At 47.7% G+C, this 16,685-nt stretch overlaps 1 protein-coding gene across 13 annotated transcripts in view; it reads right to left on the reverse strand.

Moving 5' to 3' along the window:
* CLEC16A (C-type lectin domain containing 16A) overlaps window positions 1–16,685 on the reverse strand; it is a 1,523,862-nt gene that overhangs the window by 1,020,442 nt on the left and 486,735 nt on the right. The window lies entirely within an intron of this gene.

Here is a 16,685-nt window from a genome sequence, read left to right on the forward strand (position 1 = left end):
TAATTTATGGAATTTCCTTTGTCTTTATTTGTAGATCGGTACCTCAGCACTCTTATACCGTTAGTACTGGGTTTCGTTTGGATCTATTCAGATGCATTTTTTTCCGGGCTTTATGTGAACATTAAAACACTGAAGTCCATATGTTGAAGGTGTTTCAGAACTAATTTCCATCAGAATTTTGGTCATCTTGCCTTTACATAAAAAAATTGGAGGTATACACCTTATTGTTTGGGCTACTCGGATTTATTGTATTTTTTTCCATAATATATATATATATATATATATATATATATATATATATATATATATATATACACACATATATACACACACATATACATACATACATACACATTTATATTTTTTAAATAGATGGATCCTCAAGATGGTGTTTTGTTGATAATATACCCCTCTCCATGGCATCGTTTGTTGCTTATCCAACCATTGGTGGAATGTTTATACAGTTTTAATCAGATGCACAGGTCACCTCTGGGGGTCGGGTTTCGATCTTCATGATATTCTGTATAGTGGCTAATTGAAAATGTATTGTATAATGTTTTTTGTGTGTCTTGATTTTTCTTCTTTTTGTATTTTAGTGAATACTTATTTATGCGAGATAAACCTGATCTCCTGAAGAAGCCTTGTGATGTATGGCAAAACACGTTGAGACGTTATCTGCATTACAACTGTTTATATTGATTTTGTGCTATTTTTATTGTACTAAATTCCATTTATGTATTTCTGTTTTTTTTTTCTAAATCGTATTAAAATTACATTTATATTTTTTATATAATATGGTGTAGTCGCGCTTTAAAAGACCCATAGAAACTTTATTTGTATTATGAGCATAACTATATATATATATATATATATATATATATATATACACACACACACATATATATATATATATATATACACACACACACATATATATATATATATATATATACATACACACACACACACACATACATACACACCTGTACATATGTCAAGTATTTTAGCTATGACTAAGCACCAGTCTAGGTGGGAAACAAGCTAGCTGTGTGTTAGTTCACCATCATCTGCTGCATGATGTCCTGCTTTTATTATATGGAATAAAGGTGATTGCACCAGAGTGTGATCATCCAGCCTTTTTTTTTTCTCCATGTTCCTGTTGCAAACAGGGTCGTCACCCACCTCATTGCAGAGGCAACTGAGCTATGGGAAAGGTGATTGTCCTTGAACAGTGTGTTTTTATTTGGTTTTTTTTTTGCTTCTATGGGTTTGTTCTTAAGTTGAATTTGTAAGTCAGAACAGGTAATTTTTTTTTAAGTGTAGCTCCAGCCCAAAAAAAATAATTTTTACGTTTTTTGGATAGCATAGGGAAGGGTTAACACCCTTGTAACATTTGTTGTGCTGTCTATGATTCAGAAGATTTCAACTCACTTTTTGGATTTTGAAAATGTTGGCTTGTTGTGTAAACAAGGATTGGTGATAAAGCATCAGTGGAGACACCTTTTTTTTCCCCATGATAACTCTTACAGGAGTGAATTTCCCTCCCAAGGGGTAGATTTCCTCTCACTTCCTGTTGTCTTCCTTTGTAAGTATGAGTCATTTGCAAGTTGGATGTTTGTAACCCTGGGTGACTGCCTGTATTAGCAAGGTTAAAGTGGATGTATACCCTCACATACAGTATACCCAGTGAAGTGAACAGCCTCAGATGATACACAAATGAGACACATCTCCCTACATAACTTTTTACATGTATATCTGCTGTCTTCTGCTTTATATATGCTTTAAAATGTCCATATTGTCTTAGGAGATTGTATCTTCCTGTTCAGCACTGCAGTGAAGCCTGGACATACAGCCAAGGTAGCCGAATGGAGGAAAGGCACACACCCCCTCTCCTCATAGGTAGAGACTTTCAGAGCTGTTTTTTTAAATTGTTCAGCTCTATGCTAATCTATTTAAAGCATCCACCCCAACACAAAACGTAGGCTGTTTTTATCTCAGTTGACTGAGAACTTGTCAGAAATTATCAGGTTGATAACAGAAGAATGGATCAGGAGAAATCTATGGGAAATAGGGTTTTGAAGAGAGATAAGAAAACATTGCAGATATATGTGCCCAGCTCAAATTTCATGAATCAGGTTTACATCCACTTTAACCACTTAACAACCGCCCTATAGCCGAATGACGGCTACAGGGCGGTTTCTTAACTCTGGGAGGCCGTCATATGACGTCCTCCCAGAATTCGGCTCTCGCACGCCCCCTGGGGCACGCACTCGAGAGCATCCGTGACCGCCGGGTCCGCATCACGGATCACGGTAAACGGGCGCTCGTAGCGGCCGTTTACCACGTGATCGCTCCGTCAAATGACAGAGTGATCACTTGTAAACAAACCGGCGTTCCTCCCTCCCCCTCTCTGTACCGATCGGAACAGCGGAGGGGGAAGAGATCGGTGTCAGCAGCGATGTGGGCTGCATCTGCAGTGCCCACATCGCTGCTCACCAAAAATTAACCCCTGCAACGCCCTGCAACACTCTGCAACGCCCTGCAACACTCTGCAATGCCCTGCAACACCCACCAATACCCTGCAACACCCACCAATACCCTGCAACACACTCCAATATCCTGCAATGCTCTGCAACGCCATACTCGGAGATACCCAGCCATAGACACACCCCCTCCCGCCGCCCTCTGGTGCTTCTACCGACTCGCCAATACGATCAAATCCAGAATCTTTATTTTATTTTATTTTTATTTTTTTCAGGCTTCCCAGCTTAGAGGTGAGATGCGGGGTCTTATTGACCCCATATCTCACTGTAAAGAGGACCTGTCATGCCATGTTCCTATTACAAGGGATGTATACATTCCTGGTAATAGAAATAAAAGTGATCAAAAAATTTATTTTTGGGGAAAAAAAATGTCAAACTAAAATAAAGTAAAATGAACAATATATATATATATATATATTTTTTTTAAAGCGCCCCTGTCCCCATGTGCTCGCATGCAGAAGCGAACGCATACGTAAGTCCCGCCCACATATGAAAATGGTGTTCAAACCACACATGTGAGGTATCGCTGCGAACGTTAGAGCGAGAGCAATAATTCTAGCCCTAGACCTCCTCTGTAACTCAAAACATATAACCAGTAAAAAAAAATTAAAACGTCACCAATGGGGATTAGCGACGTTTGGCGCCATTCCACGAGCCTGTGCAATTTTGAAGTGTGACATGTTAGGTATCTATTTACTCGGTGTAACTTCATCTTTCACATTATGCAAAAATTGGGCTAACTTTACCGTGTTTTTTTTTTAAAGCACAAAACGTTTTTTTTTTTCCAAAAAAAAGCATTCGAAAAATTGCTGCGCAAATACCGTGTGAGATAAAAAGTTGCAACGACCACCATTGTATTCTCCAGGGTGTTTGCTAAAAAAACATATATTAGTTTTGGGATTCTATGTAATTTTCTAGCAAATAAATGATGATGTTTACATGTAGGAGAGAAATGTCAGAATTGGCCTGGGTGTTCCAGAACGCCTGATGGCGCTCCCTGCATGTTGGGCCTCTGTATGTGGCCACACTGTGTAAAAGTCTCACACATGTGGTATCACCGTACTCGGGAGTAATAGCAGAATGTGTTTTGGGGTGTAATTTGTGGTATGCATATGCTGTGTGAGAAAAACTGATAATATGACAATTTTGTTAAAAAAAAAAAAAGTTAAAAAAATCTTGATATTGCAAAGAATTGTGGGAAAAAATGACAACTTCAAAAAACTCATCATGCCTCTTACTAAATACCTTGGAATGTCTTCTTTCCAAAAAGGGGTCACTTGGGGGGTATTTGTACTTTTCTGGCATGTTAGGGTCTCAAGAATTGAAATAGGCCGTCAGTATGTCAGGTGTGATCAATTTTCAGATATTGGCACCATAGCTTGTGGACTCCTATATAAAACTTTCACAAAGACCAAATAATATCCACCAATTTGTACTTATTTTTACCAAAGATATGTAGTAGTATACATTTTGGCCAAAATGTATAAAGAAAAAATTACTAATCTGCTAAATTTTATAACAGAAACAAAGAAAAATTCATTTTTTTTACAGAATTTTCTGTATTTTTTCTTTATAGCACAAAAAATAAAAAACCCAGTGGTGATTAAATGCCACCAAAAGAAAGCTCCATTTGTGTGAAAAAAAGGACAAAAATTTCATATAGGTCCAGTGTTGCATGACTGAGTAATTGTCATTCAAAATGTGAGAGCACCGAAAGCTGAAAATTGGTCTGGTTATTAAGGGTGTTTAATTGCCCAGTGGTCAAGTGGTTAATATGGAAATCGTATTATGTGAGGACTTAAATCCCACTGTCAACTCGTATTCAGATACCAGCTCCCCATCTAAATCCTGCAGCTCTTCATTGAGGAATTTGTTCCATGCGAAATAGGTGTTTGATGTCAGGAGATGTCATCATGTCAACCAAAGATATTACACCTTCTCCCCCCAGATATCAACCCTATTCTCACACCAACCAGTGGCTACTCTGAGTGTTGTCCTCTACTATTTCATTTCATCACTTGGTCAGACCATGCAGCTGTTTCAATCACTATTGAGGGGCAGGGTATGAACATCCCAATGTATATCTGCTGTTGTAATACAAAACTATTGCAAATCCCCTCCACTGCTAAGCTAATCTCTCAGAATCCCAGGGAGTTCTTTAAAAAAAACAATGACAACTCAGTAGCAGACCCCTGCATTGTGTAGAGTTCCCACAAAGACTTTATGCAGGGCATTTTAATTCAACCAGGCTTCAGAGCTAAAAAGCAATACAATATTCTGCTCTCTGGAATTCATGCTCTAGAAATCTACAACAAATTTAAACTCAATTCAATCATCACCTCCACAACCTGAAAATGCACACATGCTATTGCTAATAGGGCGGGCAATTTTTTTTGCATACCGAATTAAAGTGCAAAGAGCCAAAACTAGGATCTTCTGCCCGATGCATCGTATATCCAAACACAAGGTTATAAACCCGCTAGACATTGTGGATGCCTTCGCAGACTATTACAGCTCACTCTATAATCTTAAGGAAGACTATCTGACCCCCTTACCCTTTAGCCACAGAGATCATTGATTTTTTTTTTTTTTTTTTTTTGTCCAGTATAAATTGATTGTCCCTAACCCATGACCAACTATCTAAGCTAAAAGCCCCCTTTACCCAAGAGGAAAATGGCGAGGTTAACCGCTCCCTGCCTAGTTGGCAAAGCCCTGGGCCCAGATGGGTTTTCAAACAAATTGGCACTTTAACGATATCTTGGCTTTTCACCTTTTTAAAGCGGTTTTGTACCTAAAAATTTTTCTTCTTGGTATTTAAAGTACATAATAACATACTTACAGTAATGAACCCTGAAAAAAAAATATTATTCAGTACTTACCTTATATTTCAGATGTTTGTGCTGACTTCCGGGCTGTCCTCCCGTGGGAGTAGGCGTGGTTATCAGCCTCGCAATGGTCCCTGGGAAATTTCTAAGCTATTTCCCAAGAATCCATGGGGGACATAGTAATTGTGAAATCTCGTGAGATTTCGGAAGGACGCCGCCGGTCACGTGACGAGGGCGTGTCCGAAACTGCCATTTTCAAAGTGGGCAGGCAGCTGTATCGGCCATTACCACTATTGCACAGGAGGCAAGAGGAAGGAAAACAAAGCACACAAAGGAACAGCACCTGCGGATCTGCTCTTCATACAGCTTCACACAAAAGGTAAGTAATCTTTACTACATGGTATAATTAGACTCAATCGGTTGCTAATTATTTTTTTCCAAATATAATTTTATTGAGTTTTCATAACAGATATACATAGACAGTTCCCAACAGTCGGGCCCACACGTGGGGTTTTCATATGGTTTGGTACAGCAGAACACAGAAATATACATATCCCTTTCCCAGAGGATCAAGCGTTGCCAGGTCAGCCGACCAGGAGATATTGGCTCATAAGTACTACACATATACCGCCTAAAAAACCCTAGTACGTAGCTCAGCATAGTATACCACTTTCCTGTCCGAGCATTGTCTGCTATCAAGATTCGGTAACCTGCGGGTCCGACCACAAGGAGAGAAACAAAAAGCATGAGAAAAGAGAGAGAGCAAAAGGCAAGGGGGGGAAATGGAGGAGGGGGGGGGGGGGGGTAGCAGGGCGGAGAAACTAAGGGCAAAGAAGGGATGGGAAACGGCCACAGACATGACAGGCAGGACTCAGCTATCCTGCGAGTCGGCTCGTCGTTCATTGTCCCTAAACGCGGAGGCTGGTTCCCATAAGGGACCTGCCTTCCAGGGAGTATTTAAATAAATTCCAATGGGTCCAGGTTTTTTGATATACCTCCCTTCTGTTATTCGCAGTCATGATCAGATCTTCCATCCGATTAATCTCCTCAACTTTTCGCAACCAGGTTGCTATAGTTGGTGGATGTCGTTTCCAAAGCAAAGGGATACAGGATTTAGCTGCATTCACCAAATGGCGGAGAACGGCTTTTTTGCAGGTTTTGACGGGCATGGCAGAGACATGCAGCAGGAAAAAAGCTGGGTCGTCTGGGAGTGAGAGTTCCGTAAATTTTTGCGATATCTCGCGGACTGCTGTCCAGAAGGGAGTCAGCTTAGGGCACTCCCAGAAAATGTGTAAGATTGTCCCTATGCCCGACCCGCACCTCCAGCATCTATCCGACGCCTCAGGAAAAATAGAGCGAAGTCTGCTGGGTGTCAGGTACCACCTCGTCAAAACCTTGTAATTAAGTTCCTGAGTCTTGGTACAGATTGAGGATTTGAGGGATAAATGAATCATATTTCGTATTTGTACGGCGGAGAATGTGCGCTGCAGGTCCGTTTCCCACGTCCTTATACTGGGTAGCTCCGGTTGGTTCGGGGGTGTGTTAAGCAGGACATACGTCTTGGACAGCACTTGCGGGAGGGGTTCCATTCCCGAGCAATATTCCTCAAAAGTAGTGAGGTGTCTCGTGTATGCCATTGGTGTCTTAAGTGTTTGCAGGAAATGATGTAGCTGCAAGGCCGGCCAGAATTGCAGATGAAAACTCCCTAGGGGGTCACTAAGTTCAGCTATGGTAGGCCATCTATCTCCCATCGCAAACTTAGCAGCAACGACGCTCCCAGAGTCCCGCAGAGTCTGGAAAGATGCTGGCGGCAGGCCCGGGCGAAAACCAGGGTTCCCCAGAACAGGGGTCAGAGGAGACGATCTGGTCGTTTGCTGTATTCGAAGCGTGGCTTTCATGCATTGCGCCAGGGTATTACCAATCAGGGGGTGTGACTTAAGGGTGGGCGGTGTGTCCTCCCAGCACCACAAAGCTCTAGCCAGTGGAATGGGCGACTGCTCCTGCTCCATCTGTACCCATAACTTCAGCTCCCCGTGTCGTTGCCAGTCAATAACCCTGCCGAGATGCACTGCCAAATAATACCCCCGAACATCCGGAAGTGCAATGCCGCCGCAGTGTTTAGGCATCGTCAATTGTGTACGTGGAATGCGAGGTCGCTTGTGTGCCCAGACAAATCCAGTAAACAATGATTGCGCTCGTAGAAAAAATGATTGCGGTATGTGGACCGGGAGGGCCTGGAATAGATATAGAAATTTTGGGAGTATACACATCTTCAAAAGATTGCATCTCCCAAACCAGGAGTGCAATTGCAGTTGCCATTTAGCGAGTATCGCTTTGGTCGTGGAAAGCAAGGGTGGAAAATTGAGTGCATATATTTGAGATAAATCACGTGGAATTTTCGTACCTAAATATGTCAGTGCAGTCTGTGCCCATTTAAACTTAAATTCCGTTTTCAGCGTTTCAAGGCTGGCCGACGTCATATTCAGCTCCATCGCCTCTGATTTTGTAAAATTAATTTTGAGATTCGATACTCTACCGTAGTTCTCGAATTGTTTAAGCAAGTTCGGGAGGGAAATAAGCGGGTTCGATATGGAAAACATGAGATCGTCAGCGTATGCCGAAATTTTGTACTGTGTCCCACCCACTTGCACGCCCCTTATGTTGGAGTCCCCCCTTATCGTAGACAGGAAGGGTTCCAAGGAAAGGGCAAACAGCAGGGGGGACAGAGGGCACCCCTGTCTTGTCCCATTTCTAATCTGGAAGGGGTCAGACAAAAGTCCGTTGGCCTTGGCCTGTGCCGCAGGGCTGGAGTAGATGCTCGCCACTCGATGCAGCATAACTCCCCCCAGACCCACATGCCTGAGAACGGAAAACATGAACGACCAGTTCACACGGTCGAACGCCTTTTCCGCGTCTGTGTTCAGGAAAATGCATGGGGTCCTGGTGCTACGTGCAACGTGTATAAGGTTAAGCACTTTAGACGTGCTATCCCTTGCCTCCCTTGAGGGTATGAAGCCCACCTGGTCCATGTGGACTACGGTCTGGATATGTCGGGCCAGTCGGGTCGCTAGAATCTTGGTGTACAATTTAAGGTCCGTGTTGAGGAGTGAAATGGGCCTGTAGCTGCCACATAATGTGGGGTCCTTCCCATCTTTATGGATTACCGAAATGTGGGCCTTAAGTGATTCCCCGGCGAACGTCGAGCCCGAGTCTATAGCACTAAACAGTTGAATCAGTCTCGGACCCAGAATAGGAAGCAACGTCTGATAATATTGCAAGGTGTACCCATCTGGGCCCGGAGCTTTACCCGGCTTTATTGCGCCCACCGCTTTCTGCAACTCCGCAAGAGTAATAGGAGATTCCAATGCCTCACAAACTTCCGCAGGAAGAGTCGGCATCTGAGACGTACGAATATAATCCTCCAGGACCCTAGGAGACGCCCCGGGCGACTGCAGATCATAGAGTCGGGAATAGAACTCTCCAAATTCCCGAGCTATATCTTTTGGGAGGGACACATTGCGACCGTCACGACCGGTCACTCTGGGGATATATGAGGAGAGTTTGTGCTCACGTACCTGTCTCGCCAGCAACTTTCCACATTTACCACCTGCCTCATAGCTCACCTTACGGCAGAATTGTAAAGCCGCTTTAGCCTTATAGAGCATTAGGTCAGTAATCTGCCCTCTAACAGTCGCCAGGTCCGCCTCCGAAACCAGGGAGGGGCTATGTTTATGTCTGGACTCCATGGAAGCCAGCTTTTGCAGAAGTTGAGAAAGTTGTCGTGACCGTTCCCGCTTGATGCGGGCCCCGTGCTTAATCATAATGCCCCTGATAACGGGTTTGTGGGCTTCCCAAAGTACACCAGGGTCGCAGTCAGGGCCGTCATTCGTGCGGAAATAGAAGTCCAGTTCCCTAGTAACCTCTGCTAGAACCTCCGGGGTCTGCAGGAGACTCATTTAGCCGCCAAAAGCGGTGTCTGTGTGACGTGCAGTCAGTCAATGAGTATGTCATTAGGATAGGGGCATGGTCCGACCATGTGATGTTTCCGATCGCGGTGTCCCGCACGGAGTGTAGTTGGCTATGAGGAATCATAAAATAGTCAATTCTAGAATATATACCGTGTGGGGGCGAATAGAACGTATAGTCCTTTTCTCCGGAGTGGTGCAGTCTCCAGATGTCAATCAGTTGGTTCCTGTGGAAACATTTGGCAATGTGATTAATGTGGCTAGGGGGGATCGACGATTTACCCGTAGAGGTGTCTATTGATGGGATTAGGGGCACATTAAAGTCCCCGCCCAGAATAAGGTGTCCCTGCTGAAATTCTTGTAGTCTGTTCAGTGTTGTCTCCAGGAACGCTGCCTGACTGTCATTAGGGGCATACACTGCCGCAAGGGTAACTTGCACTTCCCCCACCAGGCCTCTAGCAAAGACAAACCGTCCCGCGGGGTCTATCTGGGTGGCCTGCGTGCGCCAGGGAGCGCTCCTGGAGATCAGTATGGACACCCCCCTGGACTTAGCTTTAGGATTAGTGGAGTGAAACGCCAGCGGGAAAGATTTATTTTGCAAGTAAGCTAGCTTATCAGTCCTAAAGTGCGTTTCTTGCACAAAAGCAATGTCGGCACGCATTCGTTTAAGGTCCGCAAGCAACATCCGCCTTTTCTCAGGCGTGTTAAGCCCTCGAGCATTCAGGGACAATACCTTGATCGCGTCTAGCGTCATGACTGAGGCCGAGGAAAGGGAAAATGGAATAGCAGGGAAGGGAGAGAGAGAGTGGAGGCCTGCCCACTAGAGACGGTAGACAAGACCAGAGAAACGGAGAGCAGAGCGACAGAGGTAAAAGGGAGGAAGCTCTCCGAGCAAGAGAGCCGGAGGGTATCAAAGAAAGAGGAAAAAAAAAAACACAGCAAAACACTAAATCTCAGCCTAGAAAGGCTAGAGGCCGTGTAAACACACGGTGTCTGCGTAAAAACTACTCCAGAGCCTAGTTGGGCCCGGAGTAAGCACGCAATCCTAATTGGGGGGTGAGGGAGGGCAGGGCACCATAGATGAGCTCCCAGCACCGTCCCTCCACCCCGACCGCCCAGTCAACAGTGTTTGGTAAATGAATAGAAAAACAACATGCACCCACTAAAGGAGTCAACTTACATATGTTCCCTAAATCAATGTAAAACCCCACTACGCTCAAACAGTGCACCCACATTTTGCTGAAAAGTGCAATATCGTAGTCATAAACCAATCCGGACATCCCCCAAACCACAACCTCCACACCCCCTCCCCCAGAACTTGCATATGTCAAAGCCCCCCCACCCCCAGTAGACAATCCCGTATGGGTATCAACCAGGTTCCTCTTCAGGGTATAGCAAGCGTCAACATCGTGGCGTGGAATAGAACAGAGTCAGGTTATCAGAAGTGTCCGTTGAGCCGGGTTCCTTCTCGCGGCCGATGTCCCCCTCCACCTCCTCAACAAAAGCGGCCGGTACCACCCACCCCAAAACGGGAACAGGGAGCTTCTCGTGGATCTGTCGGCACCGCCCTGGCTCAAGCCATTCTAACGATGATGTGACCCCGGGACCACGACAGCGGAGGGAGTAACTACTGACAGGCCACGCTGAGAACCCATACGTCGTCTAGGTCGGTCACCATAGAGGGTGGGAGCTTTTCTAAAGCAGGGGCAACCAGCTGGGAGGGAGGCTCAGTCTAAAGACCGCAACGGGGGATGTGGAAAGTAACAAAAATAAAAAGGAAAAACGTCAAACGGCGGAGGAATGTACTCACAGCTCCACGGCTTCAAACTTCCCGATTCTCCTCCAGCGAGGGTACACGTACACGGCGGCGCTCCCTCAAACGTGAGGCAGACCTCTCCTCCGCGGAAGCGGGCGATCCTGGCGTGTGGGGAATCGCGGGATGAGTTCCAGCCAGTCGGGGACAGTGAAGGGTTCCACCTCCAAGAATTCAAAGAGGGCCGGGAGCGAAGCTGGCTTCCGCAGTGTGAAGGACCGTTGATCCCTCCTGAACGTCACTGAGAACGGGTATCCCCATCTGTAGGTATAATTCCGGCGTCTGGCAACATCAAGCAGGGGTTAAGGAGCGCCCTGCGCTGAAGCGTCGCACGGGAGAGGTCCGGGAGGATTTTGATTGCTGCGCCATCGAAGTCAGGGACCCCCGATTCCCACACCTTTTTAACGATCTGTTCCTTGTGGGCATAGTGATGCATCCTGCAGATGACATCCCTGGGTCTCTCAGGATCAGGCGATCTAGGCCCCAGCGATCTGTGTATGCGGTCGATAGACATGCTTTCTGGGAGATCAATCCCCGCAATACTGTGGAAGATGGCCCGTGCAGTGTCCGCCAAGTCCTCCACACCTGTCGCCTCTGAATTCCTCTGAGGCGGAGATTATTTCGCCGACTCCTGTCTTCAAGGTCCTCCTGGTGCAGTTGCTGGTCCCTCATGGGTCTCCATCTGCTGCTCCTGCCGTTCCTCCAGAGCTGCCACACGCTGGTCCAGTGAGGACAGTGACGATTCCCCCTCAGAAACTCTCACAGTCAGCCCTGTATATCCGACTTAACACTGCATGCTTTCCTGTGCGCTGCTTCCACCGAGCCTATCAGGGCAAGAATGTCCGCTCTGGTGGGGAGCGCCTGGATGAGGGAGCGGAGCTCCGGGTCTATTGTAGAGGCAAGCGGGGTGAATTGCTGAGAGCCTCCCAGTTCCAGGCACAGGTCCGGCGGCGTGGCATGGAACGAATCCTCCAGCGCCATCGCAGAGTGCGGCGAGGCAGTCTGCCTGCTCAGCTCACCTGCACGTGTGTCCGCCATGTTGGATTCCGGTGCGCTGCGCTGGGAGGACTGAAACAGGCGCCGCAAATCACCGGGAGCCGGCGTTTTGGGCGAAGATTTGCCTTGTCGGGTCTTCCGCTGGGTGGTCTTCCTCCTCGAGGGGTGCATGCTCCCTCCGGTGATATGAGGTGGTCGGGATTTACGGCGGGCGGCCGGGAGCTCAGAGACACACGTCCTTACTCAGCCATGCTCAGCCACGCCCCTCGGTTGCTAATTATACCTATATTGTATTGTGTATTTAGTTGCTGTATTTCTAAAAGTTAGCAATCCTGTTCTAATATATAAAATCGTTTTTGTATCTAAAATGATTGCTATTGTACCTTCATCTTTTTTTTTTTTTTTTTTTTTTTTTTTAGTAATTTTTTATTTATTTTTACGTTTTTTAGACCGATCAATAGTTTAAAAAACTTTATTTAAAAATACTTTTTTATTTTTTTTCCCCTCTTCTTTATTTTTTTTTTTTTTTACAACGTTAAAATTGTATATTTTTCAACAGTACCTTTTTTAAAAAATGTTGTAATTATTTTAAATATTTATGTTAATGTATTTGCAAAAATTAAATACCTGTTTTTATTTTTAGATCAGATTGTACTCTGCTAGGGGACGGCCAATTTACAAATATATATATATATATATATATCTCATTTATTGATTTTATATTTTTAATTACCTTTTAGAGTGACCGAAGACTGTATTTTGCAACGATTACTTCGCTATTTTTCCTCTGCTTTTATTCAGGTAAGAAAAAAAAAAATTGTTTGTTTACATGTGTGTATTTTTTTTTTTTAATCTTCAATTTTTTTTTTTTTTTTAATATGCATACATGTTTGAAAATACTGTTCTTATATGTATATAATTTTTATTTTTATTAAACTATCAATCTAATATTTTAATTTTTAATTCCATAGATTGCACTGACAAGTGGATTAGAATTTTTCAAAGCCATGCCAGAATATAACGATGTTTAGATTTCTTTATTATTTATTTATAAATTTGATCTTATCTGTCAGCCTACTCTCTCTCGACAAATGTTAAACTAATATTTCAATAACATCACAAATATTAATTTTAATTTGTTTAGGTATATTTTTCCTGTGTTAGCAAGTTTTTATTATACTCTATGTTGTCTCCCTCTCCCACCCCTCCTTGCTATCTCTCTCTCTCTCTCTCTCTCTCTCTCTCTCTCTCTCTCTCTCTCTCTCTCTCTCTCTCTCTCTCTCTCTCTCTCTCTCTCTCTATATATATATATATATATATTTATATATATATATATATATATATATATATATATATATATATATATATATATATATATATCTCTCTATCTATCTATCTATCTATCTATCTATCTATCTATCTATCTATCTATCTATCTATATTATATATTATATATATATATATATATATATATATATATATATATATATATATATATAAGATAATATATTTTTCTTACCTCTCAGAGCGACAGAAGAGTGGGTATTGATACTAATACTTTATATTTTCATCTTTAACCCTTCGTCGAATTCAGGTAAGATATTAAACCAAAATTGGTGGTTTCTGAAATTTTTAATTTATATTTTTTTTTTACATGTATACCTTTTCAATCATGCTGTTTTCATGTTCTTTTTTATCAATGTTTATTTATACTATAAATCTAAATTCTTTTTATTTATTTTTATTCCATAGATTTCAATGCCAAATGGATTATGAATTTTTCAAAGCCATGCAGAATATAAAGATATTGCCCATTTTCTTTAATTATGAATTATTTGTAATATTGTTGTAATATATTCTCTCCTCCTCTCCCCTCTTTCTCCCCCCCCTCTTTCTCCCCTCCCCTCTCCTCTCCCCCCCTCTTTCTCTCTCCCTCCCCCCCCCTCTCTCTCCTCTCACCTCTCTCCCCCCCTGCCCCTCTCTCTCTCTCTCTCTCCTCTATCCCCCCCTTCTCTCCCCCTCTCTCTCTCCCTCCCCTCTCCCCCTCTCTCTCCCTCTATCCCCCCTCTCCCCCCTCTCCCTCTGCCCCCTCCCTCTCTCTCCCTCTCTCCCCCCTCTCTACCTTCTCCCCCCCCTCTCTCTCCCCTTCTCTCCCCCCTCTCTCCCTTCTCTCCCCCACCCCCCTCTCCCTCTGCCCCCTCCCTCTCTCTCCTCCCCCCCCTCCCTCTCTCCCCCCCTCCCTCCCTCTCTCTCCTTCCTCTCCTCTCTCCTCCCCCCGCCCTCTCTCTCCCCCCCCCCTCCCTCTCTCCCCCCCCTCCCTCCCTCTCTCTCCCCCCCTCTCCCTCCCCCCCTCCCTCTCTCCCCCCCCTCCCTCTCTCCCTCCCCCCTCTCCCTCTCCCTCTCCCCCCTCTCTCTCCCTCCCCCCCCTCTCTCTCTCCCTCCCCCCTCTCTCTCTCCCTCCCCCCTCTCTCTCTCCCTCCCCCCCTCTCTCTCTCCCTCTCCCTCTCTCCCTCCCCCCTCCCTCTCTCTCCCCCCCTCCCTCTGTCTCTCCCCCTCCCTCCCCCTCCCTCTGCCCCCTCCCTCTCTCTCCCTCCCCCCTCCCTCCTCTCTCTCCCTCCCCCTCCCTCTGCCCCCTCCCTCTCTCTCCCTCCCCCCTCCCTCTCTCTCCCTCCCCTCTCTCTCCCCCCCTCCCCCTCTCTCTCCCTCCCCCTCTCTCTCTCCTCCCCCTCCCTCTCTCTCCCTCCCCCTCTGCCCTCTCTCTCCCTCCCCCTCTGCCCTCTCTCTCCCTCCCCCTCCCCTCTCTCTCCCTCCCTCTCTCTCCCCCCCTCTCTCTCCCCCCCTCTCTCTCCCTCCCCCTCCCTCTCTCTCCCTCCCCTCTCTCTCCCTCCCCCCCCTCTCTCTCCCTCTCTCTCTCCCTCCCCCCTCTCTCTCCCTCTCTCCCTCCCCCCCTCCCTCTCTCTCCCTCCCTCTCTCCCCCCCTCCCTCTCTCCCCCCCCTCCCCTCTCTCTCCCTCCCCCCTCCCTCTCTCCCCCCCCCTCTCTCTCCCCCCCCCCCTCCCTCTCTCTCCCTCCTCTCCCTCTCTCTCCCCCCCCCTCCCTCTCTCTCCCTCCCTCTCCCTCTCTCTATCTCCCTCCCCCCTCTCTCCCCCTCCCTGCCCCCCTCCCCCCCCCTCTCTCTCCCCCCTGCCCCCCTCCCTCCCCCCTCTCTCTCCCCTCTCTCTCCCTCTCCCTCCCCTCTCTCTCCCTCCCTCTGCCCTTCTCTCTCCCTCTCCCTCCCCTCTCTCTCCCTCTCCCCTCTCTCTCCCCCCTCTCTCCCTCCCTCTCCCCCCGCCCCCCTCTCCCTCCCCCTCTCTCCCTCCCCCCCTCTCTCTCCCCTCCCCCTTCCCCCCCTCTCTCTCCCTCCCTCTGCCCTCTCTCTCCCTCTCCCTCCCTCTCCCCTCTCTCTCCTCCCTCTCTCCCCCCCCCCTCTCTCCCTCCCTCTCCCCCCCGCCCCCCTCTCCCTCCCCCTCTCTCCCTCCCCCCCTCTCTCTCCCTCCCCCTTCCTCCACCTTCCCCCCTCTCTCTCCTCCACCTTCCCCCTCTCTCTCCCTCCCCCTTCCCCCCTCTCTCTCCCTCCCCCTTCCCCCCTCTCTCTCCCTCCCCCTTCCCCCTCTCTCTCCCTCCCCCCTCTCTCTCCCTCCCCCCTCTCTCGCCCCTCTGCCTCCCCCCTCCCCCTCTCTCTCTCCCTCTTCCCTCTCTGCCCCCTCTCTGTCTCCCCATCCCTCTGCCCCCTCGCTCCCCCCCCTCTGTCTCCCCCTGCCCCCTCTCTCTCTGCCTCCCTCTACCCCCCCTCTCTCTGCCCCCCCCTCTCTGCCCCCTCTGTCTCTCCCTCCCCCCTCTCTCTCTCTCCCCCCTCTCTCTGTCCCTCCCCCCCTCTCTCTCTCCCCCCTCTCTCTCTCCCTCTTCCCTCTCTGCCCCCCTCTCTGTCCCCCCATCCCTCTGCCCCCTCGCCCCCCCCTCTCCCCCCTCTGTCTCCCCCTGCCCCCTCTCTCTCTGCCTCCCTCTCCCCCCCTCTCTCTGCCCCCCCCCCTCTCTCTGCCCCCCCCTCTCTCTCTCCCCCCTCTCTCTGTCCCTCCCCCCCCTCTCTCTCTCCCTCCGCCCTCTCTCTCTCCCTCCCCCCTCTCTCTGTCCCTCTCCCCCCTCTCTCTCTCCCTCTGCCCCTCTCTCTCTCCCCTCCTGCCCCCATCCCTCTACCCCTCCCCCTCCCTCTACCCCCCCTCTCTGCCTCCCCTCCCCTCTCTCTGCCTCCCCTCCCCCCTCTCTCTGCCCCCTCTCTCTCTCCCCCCCCTCTCTCTCCCCCCTCTCTCTCTCTGCCTACGCCCTCTCTCTCTCTCTCTCTCCCCCCTCTCTCTCTGCCCCCCTCTCTCTCTGCCTCCCCCTCTCTCTCTGCCTCCCCCCCCTCTCTCTCTGCCTCCCCCCTCTCTCTCTCTCCCTGCCCCCCCCTCTCTCTGCCCCCCACTCCTCTGCCCCCCCACTCTCTCTCTGCCTCCGCCCTCTCTCCCACC

The sequence above is a fragment of the Lithobates pipiens genome, unplaced genomic scaffold (assembly GCF_037356315.1).
Source record: "Lithobates pipiens isolate NorthernLeopardFrog02 unplaced genomic scaffold, aLitPip1_a1.2 Scaffold_22, whole genome shotgun sequence".
Taxonomy (NCBI): Eukaryota; Metazoa; Chordata; class Amphibia; order Anura; family Ranidae; genus Lithobates; species Lithobates pipiens.